General features: G+C 39.2%; 1 non-coding gene across 1 annotated transcript; it reads right to left on the bottom strand.

Moving 5' to 3' along the window:
• Nucleotides 1-568: 568 nt before the first annotated feature.
• Nucleotides 569-642, bottom strand: trnai-aau (transfer RNA isoleucine (anticodon AAU)). Its single transcript has one exon. It is a non-coding gene; the product is annotated as a tRNA-Ile (tRNA).
• Nucleotides 643-12,055: the final 11,413 nt, after the last annotated feature.

Raw genomic sequence — 12,055 nt, 5'->3', positions numbered from 1 at the left:
CCTAATTGGGTTAGTGATTAATGACTTCCACTACACTTCCACTACTGAACAGGATTTTCAGTTTCATCTTGTCTGAATCCCTGTGTGAAAGAAAACGCCGGAGTTCGCTGAGCATCACTATAACTGAATGCTGAACAAGACAAAACCGCACCCAACTCTCACTGAAAGCACCAACCGTCACAGTCACACCCTTAACTGTGAATAACTTTTGGCCATTCTACGACTTAAATATTTTGATGCTTGATCATTAAATAGATTAGTTACATAAAAGATTAATTATACAGTTGTCTTGAAGGACCACAACTTTTTTCCCTCCTCTACAGTTAGAAATATTTTTTTTTAAATGATCTCCAATGATGTAATGGTCTCAGATTCACTCAGTCTTGTTTTTTCCTATAAACTTACTCTCTGCATTCATTCAGTGAAGCAGCGTGTAGGGATGGTACCTTGCTCAGGGGTAACTCAAAGCACCCCTGAGCAAAAGTAACTCAGGGTAGCACGTTTAGTGGGTTTGAACAACTGACCTTCTGATCATGCCTACTGAGCTTTCCCCTCCCAAAACAGCTTGTGGCCCGTACGGGGATCGAACCCGCGACCTTGGCGTTATTAGCACCACGCTCTAACCAACTGAGCTAACGGGCCTACCTCGTATACCACCTCTTTGCCGGATATTAATATGTGCTGAACTTATTCTGGTCAAGTGTGAACATAATGGAAATGTTTTTTTGCCGTCCATGAATAGAATAAAATTATTCACATATTCTATCAATACTTGCCTTTTGTTCACAACCTGTGGGGAAAGCAGTGTTAAGGTTAATACTGCTCTGTCAAAAACATGGCATAAGATCTGAAAGAACGATGTAAACTGAGGGAATGGATTTGATTTCTTGCATACTGGTGTGGATATAAAATACAGATGTTGTGTTTAGACAAAGATAAGTCTAGTCGAGACAAGAGCCTCTCCTGTTGAGTCTAAAGACGGGATGACCCCTGTGTGATGTTTAACCACACTGATTTCTTATCTTTTTGCCGTTGAGGTGACACATTGTGCCTGATGTAACAGTTGGAGGCCCACTGTATACAGTTATGTCTCAGCATGCATTGGGAAACAGCCATACGGAGTCGGGAGAGTGGACGCCACATGTTTTTAACTGGCTGCCAAGTAGGGGATAGTACATCACCTGTGACTGGTTACAGATCTAAAAACAAGAATTATAGATGAGATTCAACGCAGAGGAGGAGGTGCTTTCACCCTTCACAAATCGTTTGCAAATATAAAACCGCAAAAAGTACACGCTGAAGACTGGAGCTGAGCCAGCGCTGTAAGAGAGCATACACTTTCCTCCTGACAGGCTGTCTTTAGGCTGTCATATAGATGGTGTGTGTGTGTGTGTGTGTATTTTTTTCTCCCTGGTTAACTTAATATCAAAGGTTCAAAGCAAAGAATAAAAACGGATCCTTTAGCGTTTAACGCACCATGCTGTGGTATTATTTCATGAAATAGAGAGGTTTTCTTACAAAAGTGTTCCCATATTTCAAATATATTTATGTGAAACAGATACTGTAAATTTCAACTGAATATTTCATCTCAGAATTTGTGGTCTGTTACAAGCAGAAATAAATGTTTTAAATATAAGGGTTCTTCTTCTCAGTAGCTTGGTAAAAAGACAGTATGCCCATTTCACTTCTGAGGTTTTACACATCAAGTAACAACCATAACACCCTCACTCCTTCCATAGGACTTATTAGGGTAAGTAGCAGCCAGCTGTTTATAATCAAATGCAATTAATTAACTGATAATGAGCAAGTGAGACCACTTCTATAAAAGTGGTCTAGACCATTCAGATGTTTCTTAATACAATGGCAAAGTGGAGGGACATTAACGATTGTAGGGTTGTAACATAATTTCCAACCAATTTAAAGTCTATTATTCTACAGTAAGAAAGATTATTCACAAGTGGAAAACGTTCAAGACAGCTGCCAATCTTTGCAGGAGTGCACGCCCCAAAAAATTCACCCCAAGGTCAAACTGAGTCAATCTTCAGAGAAACTGCAAACAATCCAAGAGCTACATTTTGGGCTCTACGGGCCTTTGTGAGGATGTCAAAGTTTACCACGGTACAATTAGAAAAAGACTGAACATGAGTGTCTTGTTTGTAAGGGTTGTCTGGAGGAAGCTTCTCTCTGAACAAGTTACAAGACTTTTGGACAGTGTCCTTTAGACCAGCGGTCTCCAACCTTTTTTGCGCTACGGACCGGTTTATGCCCGACAATATTTTCATGGACCGGCCTTTAAGGTGTTGCAGATAAATACAACAAAATAAAACTAGTACCGGAAAGAAGAAAATTTATTCATAACACACGTGAAAAGACCAAGGAAAACTGAGTAAATGATAAAAACGATAACAAAATAACGCTGAAAACCGATAAAAACCCTGAAAACTATACATTTCACACCTGAGCCTCAACTCTTGCGGCCCGGTACCAAACGACTCACGGACCGGTACCAGTCCGAGGCCCGGGGGTTGGGGACCGCTGCTTTAGACAGACAAGTCCAAAGTGGAGATTTTTGGCCATAATACACGGCACCAAATTTAGTGAAAGCCAAACAAAGCATATCAGCTCAAACAGCTCCAATTGTCAAGCATGGGGATAGAGGGGTGCTGATTTGGGCTTCTTTTGCAGACACAGGACTCGGGCACATTGCAGACATTGACCACGAACTCCTCTGTATACTAAAGTGTCCTAGAGCCAAATGTGAGGCCACTTGTCCAACAGCTAAAGCTTGGCTTAGGTAATGCAACAGAACCGTGACCCCAAGCACAGCAGCAAATCTCCAACAGAATGGCTGAAACAGAAAAGAATCAACTTTTGCAATGACTTAGTCAAAGTCCAGACCTCAACCTGATTGAAATGCTGTGCCAGAACCTTAAGAGACCTGTGCATAAACAAATGCCCTGAAAAAACTCTTGCAGAAAATCTTATTATGTCCTGATATTTAAGACCTTCAAACTGACAGAGGGTGTAATTTCTTTTTGCTGTGACTGTATGTATTTTGAAAAAAACAAAACAACAGCAGTACCAGATCTTGCACTCATTTACAGGCTGTTTTATGCATTTTAAGACACATGGCTGATGTTTTTAACAGTTCTTTTTCCCTCTGAGCAGTGCTAAGTGATTTACTTAGGCATACATTTTCTCCTCTTCTAATTACAGCGAGTGTGTGATTAATGACTTCAGCTGCATTTTTATCCACAGAGCACGACGAATCCTACTTTCTCCTGTTACTTCCTTTTTGTCTGAGTGTATGTTTGTGAAAGAAACTGTCCCCCTGGGAAATGTGCTTCAGTGACTCATGTTTACAGTGCATTTTTACAAAGCCAGATTTTTCTTTCTCATCTCAAGGCCAATTCATTGGAAACACACCAGCGTTGTCCAAAATCAAAGCAGAGAGTCAAAATGCAAGACTTTTCATCTTAGAGTTTCCTGCTCATCTGTTGTGCTTGGACGTTCAAAGCCGTGTTTTCAGCCATATACATTCCATAGTGAAGGAACAGGAAAGATGACCTGCCGCCAGCGACTCACACAAGATGCCAAGTTGGAGGCAGACATGAAAAGAAAGCTGAACTTGATTTAGCAGCAAACAAGTTTACAATACCTGAACAGTTTCCAAGGAACACATAAAAATAAAGCAGGACGTAAAGGCTCATTAACAAAGTAGCTCCTGATTAACTTGTTGATGATTAACTGTTAAATTGCACAAAGACATATTACGAAACACTGAACAAGTATCAGCTGCAAATTTGAGCTAATCTTTTGTTCTCATAATGACTTGTGCATATGAATGTAGTTGTGCATCCGACTAATTAGCCACGCAAGAGTTGGTATAAATGGACTGGCATAAAGTTTCATACAGGCATCGACTCAACAGTTCACCCTTCAGGATGAACTGTTGATCCCTTAACTTTTGATCTACAGCCAAAATGGCACTATGTGTAATTTGTACATGCTGGATTTGCGACCTGCAGATCGTATGAAGAGTTACATGTGAAATGTGAGCTTGTTTTGTCACCTGTGAATGGGGCAGAATAGGACAAACAATGAAACGGATGGATTTAGCCCAAGCCAACCTTTTTGTGATCACCCAAGTAGCTTTGTGCCTAAATGCAACCAAACAAAACATAAACTGTGGATAACAGAAAACCTGAAAAGCAACAACACATAAGTCTTTTCATATTAGAGAGGTTTCCTTATTGTAAGCCATGGGACAACATATCTCATAGCATATTTTCAGATAATACCTCTGAGAAAGAATTTATATTGTGCACAGTTCTGATTATAGAAACAGCCACATGACAAGTTAGAAAGGTAAAGAGAGAAGGTCAAAACCTTGCTTTTCCCTCACTTCCACACAACTTTACAATCACACCATGAAGTGGGTGTAAATGTCAGATTGTAGTATAGAGAAGGTTGCAGAAATGGTCAGATCCCCTAATGAGAGATTTGGAAGGTGCACTGTGAGGGCCGGGTTATGTCTTTCTTTTTTTTATTTATTTTTTTAATCTATTTTAGCATTACAGTGTAATCATGCTGTTTTTGTCCTGTGTCATAAATTGCTAATAAAAAACACAAAAGTCTTCCTCATCCATTGCATGTGTGGACATTAAGACCGTGTCCTTTTTTCTAACTTTATACAATAAAACTGGTGTTGCAGGGCTGGTCTGCCTCATTAAAAAATCTCTTCTAATGAGAAACAGTATAGATCAATGTTTATGTGTTTTCTAAAGAATTACTTTATTAGAAGTTGTTCTTTTTAAACCAGAATACTAATGCGGAAAAGATTGCATGGTGTATTTACCCCAAATACAACTGCACCCCAGGTCTCCAGAGGTTAACCCTTTTTCTGCGTGTGATAAGATGGTGTATTGCCTGAACCAAAACAGAAGGAAATCCTGTGGTTACTGGATAAGCACTGTTCAACTGAATAAATCATCAGCATTAATTAGTTAGAATGAGTGACTACAACTTTTTGGCTGGATGTTGCTATTTTTAACATTTCCCAGAAAAAGTGCCCCAATGGTGCCCTCATTCTTATAAGTCTGATTCACATGTGCTGGTTGACCATATCTTGCCAGAAAGCCTCTATTTCGTGACAGAGTGGATGAATTTCCAGGCAGCCGGACGATGCAGCAGAGGTGTAGTAAAACATCCGAGTGAGTGTCATATTGCTTCTGAGATGGTTCACCATATTTACAGTGACCCAACACACACTCGGCCACCAAATACCAGTCGTTTCATACTTGATAAACCTCACCGAGACGAACTGTACGGAGAATAGTGTTATTGAGCAGGTGCGACGTTCCCGGGCGGTCGTATAAAACGTGGCCTGTCTGTGCCCTCTGTCTTGACATGGCTGGTGGTCGGGTTGTGTTCACATTCAGATTCACCTGCAGATCCCCTGCTGTCATCGCGTGGGGAGGCAGTAGCATGAAAGTACCAAGTTGTAAAACATGTGACCCCTAAGTACAAATGGCCCCAGTGTAACAGGAACCAGACGCTGCGAGCGCAGGATCACAGGCTCAGAAAACGAACACATCCGTGCAAAGATGGCCGTCTTAACGAGTCGTTTCCTCTCATTTAGTATGAATTTTTTAATCGTCGAGCCCTAGCAGTACAGTGGTGCAGTGTTTGCCTCACAGAGAGTCCTGGGTTTTAATCTGCTGACCAGTTGGGACCTGTGACAGACTAGTAAGGTCTTCTGGGTGTACAGTGCCTCTTGCCTCATGACAGCTGGGATAGGCTTCAGCCCAACTGTGACCCTGACTTGAAAAAGTGAAATTAAATGTATGGAAGAATGTATAGCTATATGTACCTATAGCCATACTCTTTTCATACCCAGCAGCATTACTAATTAACCTAAATGTATAGTCACCCAGTTGTTTTGTCTCTTTTAATTAAAAACCATCTCTTGCTGTCTTTTTAAATCTGCCCTGCATTAATAAATGTGGTATAAATATTCAAACTAAGCTTTCATAATTCAAAACATTTATTTCATTTTTAACATTTAATATCTTTACTGTCTTACAATAAAGATAGACTTTAAAAAAATCACAAATACAATCATTTTCTTTCATTAAATTTTTAGCCTGCATTCGTGTTTTTCTGGAAACGAGGTTGCATACCGAATATTTGCCCCCCTTCACCAATAATTCACTGTAATATCTAGCATGATGATTTTGTGTTTAGGGCTTTAACCACTGTAAAACTTGACTGCGAGAAAAAGAAGAGTGAGATGAATTTAGCCATGCATAAGAGGGGTAATGCTATTTTATTATACTCATCTCCTGCCTTTTATTACTCCACATGGGTACTTAAAATTTAATTGTCATGTTTTATTGTTTATGAGATGCTGCTTTGATCATTTTGCTAGTCCTGAAAACAACATGAAAGTCTAGTTTTCTTAAACACTCTTGAATGGCTCGTATTAGCACAAATTCTTTACTTGTCACTCTCTCATCTCCCTCGTAGGAAGTGAAAGATTGTGTCAGATAAGATCTTTCTCTGATCCACTGTAAAAGGAGTAGTAGTTCTTATCTGGCTGCTTTTCTCAATGGCTTCATGGTGACGCTTCAGCTAACCACTATTATCCTCCAAATGGATGAGCTGTTTCACTCAAGGTGATGGTGATGGAATATTGATGGCATTGTTAAACCTTCTCTGCACCTTGAGATTGCATCGAGCACCGCCGTACGTAAGACTGCCGTTTCCTCTGAATCGATCAGAAATGTAATTATCATGGTGCACAAATTGATGTCTATGAATAAGGGAGGATGATGTCCTTTTTGTGTGCCTTTATGCGCAACCTGGGATCATAAAGGCCACCGATGGTCTTCTGATTTCTTAAGCATCTGGGAGAAAGTAGACGTCACATGAAAGGAGACGGAAGCGGTCGAGAAATCTGAAAAAGAAAAATCTGAAAAGAAGTGCTAGGAGCAAAGCGAAGGATAGATGTGTTGGCAAAAAGGGATTAGTTGACTGAGAGCAATCCAAGGACGTGCATTGACAGCAGGGCACCAAAAAGAGACTAATGTGATTAGCTGGGTGGAAGATATTGAATAGCAATAACACAAAACCTGATCCTCTTCCTCTACCTTCCTCCAATCCTTTACATCTAGAATTTGATCTTCCACAGCAGCTCAATACTATGAAATAATATTGAGTAATGAAAGTTTTAATTACTTAATCCGTTTTTGTGCGCGCGGATCTGGGTGTGCATTTTGTTTTTACGTCCTAATATGATTCAACCACTGCGTGCAAGAACAGCAGCAAGGCTGATAGAGGCGTTTGTGTTTCTCTGCTTGTGTGTGTTAGGTGTGTGGTAGCCTTGCATTTCAGCCCCATCATGCTTTCTGTTTCACTGGCAGTGATCAAAGGCCTTGTGTTCTCAAGTCGTGTCCCTTCAAACGGCATACATGGCTGGTTGCTAATGTGCTGGAAATCCTCGGCACAGAGACAAAATAAACTCATGTGTGCATGTGCATGTGTGTGCGCGCACGTGCATGCATGTGTGTCTGTAATGTATATGTCCATTTGTCATAATTCACAGCTCTGAACATTAAATCTGTATTCATTGGCGTGGTTTTCTTTCCTCTCCCTGTTTTTTCCATTATTTCATTTCCTTGTATCCTTCTTTTCACATTACACATTACAATAACCTCCTAACTTTACTATATGTTTTTTTGTTATTCAAGCCATACACCTCAGGCTTTCTCCACTCAGCCAACCATTTTATTGCCTAAAAAAAAAGACCAATGGCTGAACTGTCAAATAGCTGCACATGATTAATACTGTTTAAAATCCAGACTAAATTCATGGATCCTGCCATTTATAAAATAACCCCTATTAATGTGTTCGTGTGTCACAGCGAATAAGCACATCGGTATATTTGTGCTCTTGATAAATGGTTTCTGAAAAATGTTTCTTGTGACGCCTAAAATGATGTAAATATGATGTAACTTATTATGACTCACAACCACCCGCAGTCTGGATAGCTGCAGGCCAGGCTACACAAAACCACCCACAGCAGTTATTCTGAATGAAATACTTCCACATGGTTTCTTTCCAAGACCATAAAGAAAAGATTAAAGATCAGAAATCAACATCCAGTAAAAAAATGATTGTTTTCACTCATGAAAGCTGAAAAATGTCAGGAGAATCTGGTCAAGAGTTTTTCACAGCATGGACACAATATGCTTCAGACACGTTGTCACTAATGAAAACTGCAGTGGAGAAAAGAAACGACACCTTCTTCTAGGTTTTACATATCAGGATTGTTTTTAATCTTCTGTTAATTACCAAGTAAATACAACGGCATATGACATATTACACCGTGGTATTATTTATCTGACAAAAACCAAGCCCAAATGCTGAAGCTGTGCAGGGAAGACTAAGTGCTACTAGGAATTAAAAGGATACGTAGCGGCTAGGTACTAATAATCACATACACTTGATTAGTTGATTATCAGCAAGTGTGAATACCTCTGTATTCAGGTGTGTGTTAACACACTGCTAACGAAGAAACAATTCAGTATTGTCTTCCTCATCAATCTGGGAAGGGTTATAAGGCCACCTCCAAACAATTTGAAGTCAATTCTGGAGTCAAAAGTAAATAAACTGAATCAGTGTTGTAAAGAAAAGTGGACTAAAACTTCTCAATAAACATGAGAGAGATGGATAAACTCATACTGAGAATAATTTCCTCGAGTTATTGCTGCAAAAGGAGGTTCTGCAAACTTTTGAATCATGGGGTTTCCTTAGCTGTTTACCCACCACTTTTGCATTTTGCCTTAGTTGTTGCTATATAAAAAAATAACTCTGTGCGTCAAGTGTTGTTGTTTCTCCCAGCTTAAACTTACCTAATTCTAAGACCTGGTAAAGACAAGATGATTTTTTTTATTATGTTTTGATGCATAAAACATTAAAATATAGAAAGAGTGTGTATTCTTTGTCATGTGAGTCTGTGTCTACATATGTTAACAAGAGGGCGCTACCATCATGTCCTTGAAAGTAAAAATGAGCCTAAAATAGGTTAAAGTTGAGATTCATAATTTAAAGCTGTGACTTCTTGCACACCATTTCTTGAAGTAGCAAAGACAAAGAGAAAGTTGTAGCTTATGGTTAGGTAAGCTTAAGCTAAATTGAATTTACATTACAGGGTCTCTGCTCACTGCATTGGTGCCAGCCTCTTCCTGTATGTACATCCTTTTAGGCATGATGTACTTTGAGCTAAATTGCATTAACGTGATCACGATGATAACAGTAATGTTCTGGTGTTTGATGGGTAATGTTTACATTTTCAGCATCTTGAGTTGCTGATACTTAAAGATGAGAGTGATGGGAATGGCACTGGTTAACATTTGGGCATAAATTAAAGAATTTGGGTAAACTGAAATTTTGACCCAGTGATGGCGTCAGAAGAAAAAGTAAAAAGTGTTATTAGAGTTCACAGTTCATGGATAGTTACAGCAGTGTGTTTTGTCTATGAACTGTGAGTGTCTGTACAAAGTTTCATGGTAAATTACCATATCATCCAGTGGAGTCTCCAAGTTAAAAAACACTGGCCCAAAGACACACATGATGCTCAAAAGCTATTAAATAAAAAACGTTTTCATATGTATTTGGACTCCAAACTGCATTTCTATAGGAGTCAAGCTCCAGTGTTACACTGCAATCCTGCACACAGATAGTGGTTAAGTTATAAGAGAGCCATGATATATATCTTATTTAAGTGCTACTGACATGTTCCAGTAATAAAGTGCTGTGGAAGCATTTTGCCTGGCCAGAGTGGGAAGATAATGTCTAAAGGTGAAATCCACTTCAGGGTCAGACCACAAACCCAGTATGCCACCGCTGATTGATTTACAGGGAGCTATTCTCTCATTTCGCTCTCCGTAATAGGTCCTGTAATAGTCACTTGCAAAGCAGTTCTAAATTTTTAACATACAATTGTGTTACTTTATTGGTCTCCAGTCACGGGGTTAATGATTTAACGAGTGAGACTTTGTGAGAAACAGACACAAATTCAAAATGGAATGGGAATTTACTCAACTGGCGTGCAGTTATTTTCCTTAATTGTTTCCTGAACTTTGCCCTTGAGGTTTTCCCTGACCCGGCATATCCTGATGGGGCAAAATGACAGACATGAATTTAGGAAGATGGAATGGGGAGGCCTGGGTGTGAGTGTGTAAATGCGGCTGTTCTGGTCTGGGCCAGGTGGCAGCAAAGCCAAAAGTACCTCATTTACTTCTGACACAAACTCCTCCATCATCTCCATGTTTGAAGCCTGGATATATTCATAGTACTCCTGAACATTTTCAGTGAAATTCCCACAAGCTAAATGACATTTTAAAGAGGACTTAATGAGCACAGGGGTTCCCACATTAATGTGTTTTATTGGTTAAACTAGTTTTGAAACAGCTGAAGACTTTTGAGAAATGTTGTCGTGTGTCTGCAACAAAAACAAAGACAGTATTTGATTATCACACATCCCTTTATTCTCCATCCCAAGTCAACCCAATACTCCTCTCACTGCCTCTGTCACAACCTTTTCATCAAAGCTCTTAGCTTCTAAAGCATCCTGTATCAGGAAAGCAGTAAACAGTTATTTTAATGCATCATCGATTTTCACCAGAAGTATAGCAGAATTACAACTAAAGGAATGCTGTAAGTTAAAAATATGAATGTTATTTAGTATTTCTTTCTGCCTTTAAAAAACATTAAATTTTATATTTTGGCATTAAAATATCAATTACAGAGCTTGCATGTACTGGGGTATTAACGTTTTTTTATCCTGTTAACTTAGGGCAAGTCAATTGGGTGTTGGTCTAATAAATTTGTTAAGCTCTGTAATGAGAAAAAATAAAGAGGACAGTATTTATTTCCCTTATATATTTTACATTTGTTGAGGATTCAGAGCCATGACACTACTTATAATACATATAGAGCAAACTGCATATTTAGATATAAAAGTTCCTAGAGGTTTGATATGAAAGAGTTGTGCACTTGAGAGTTGAAGCCCTGTCAGACAAATCTAAAAACAGAGAATTTGAACTTTATCTATCCAACTTAATCAAGCAAAGGGTCAAATGGACTATCCAAAGTCCAGTGTCTGTAGATGTTCTGAATGGTCATTCTTGAAGATGGTGTTATCATCCAATTCCATAACCCTGTCCATGAAAATCAGAAATCGTACCTTTAAGTTTGGTTGATCTTGCCTTCAAGGTCATTTCTGTGAGCTGCACTGCTTCCAGCACAGCTGCTATTATTTTTAGATGGTTCTACAAAAGTCACATTCTGGATTTCTTCCAGTGGTAATGCCCTACAGTGGCCCTGAGAGGCCAAACGGACTGCAACTTAAGAAAACACCAGCAATAAGAAAAACACTGCAAAAGCACACAAAACACAACGGAAATTGGGAAAAACGAAAACAGAAATAGGAAAAAACAGATTTCCAAACGTGCAAGGGAAGTGTTTCTGGGGAGACAATAACCCGACGGACCAGTTGGAGGAACCAAAACATGCTAGGTAAGTGTGTTTTAATCTCATTATTCATATAATACTGATGATGGATTTTTAGGCTAATAGTTAGGCTAACACACTTACCTCTCATCTTTTCTTTCTTCACAAAACCGATAGACCCTTCACTTCTTTTAAGCGTCTCCTAGCGCGATTAAGTTACTGCAACTGGTCCGTCAGGTTATTGTCTCCCCAGAAACACTTCCCTTGCACGTTTGGAAATCTGTTTTTTCCTATTTCTGTTTTCGTTTTTTCTATTTCTGTTTCCTTTTTTTACTATTTCCATTGTGTCCTGTTTGCTTTTGCAGCGTTTTTATTATTGCTGGTGTTTTCTTAAGTTGCAGTCCATTTGGCCTCTCAGGGCCACCGTAGAATGCTATTCGAATTTCATTTTGGTAAAGAGAGAGAAGTTGAACCCGACAAAAATTAAATAGTGTGTGTGGTCAGCTATTGCATGGTGTGGTCTGAAACCTCAGTGCAT

Source organism: Neolamprologus brichardi, chromosome 4 (assembly GCF_056152115.1).
Source record: "Neolamprologus brichardi isolate AB-2024 chromosome 4, ASM5615211v1, whole genome shotgun sequence".
In the NCBI taxonomy this organism is placed as follows: domain Eukaryota; kingdom Metazoa; phylum Chordata; class Actinopteri; order Cichliformes; family Cichlidae; genus Neolamprologus; species Neolamprologus brichardi.
The sequence above is the reverse complement of the archived record's forward strand: the minus strand, read 5'-3'. Positions and strand labels throughout refer to the sequence as shown.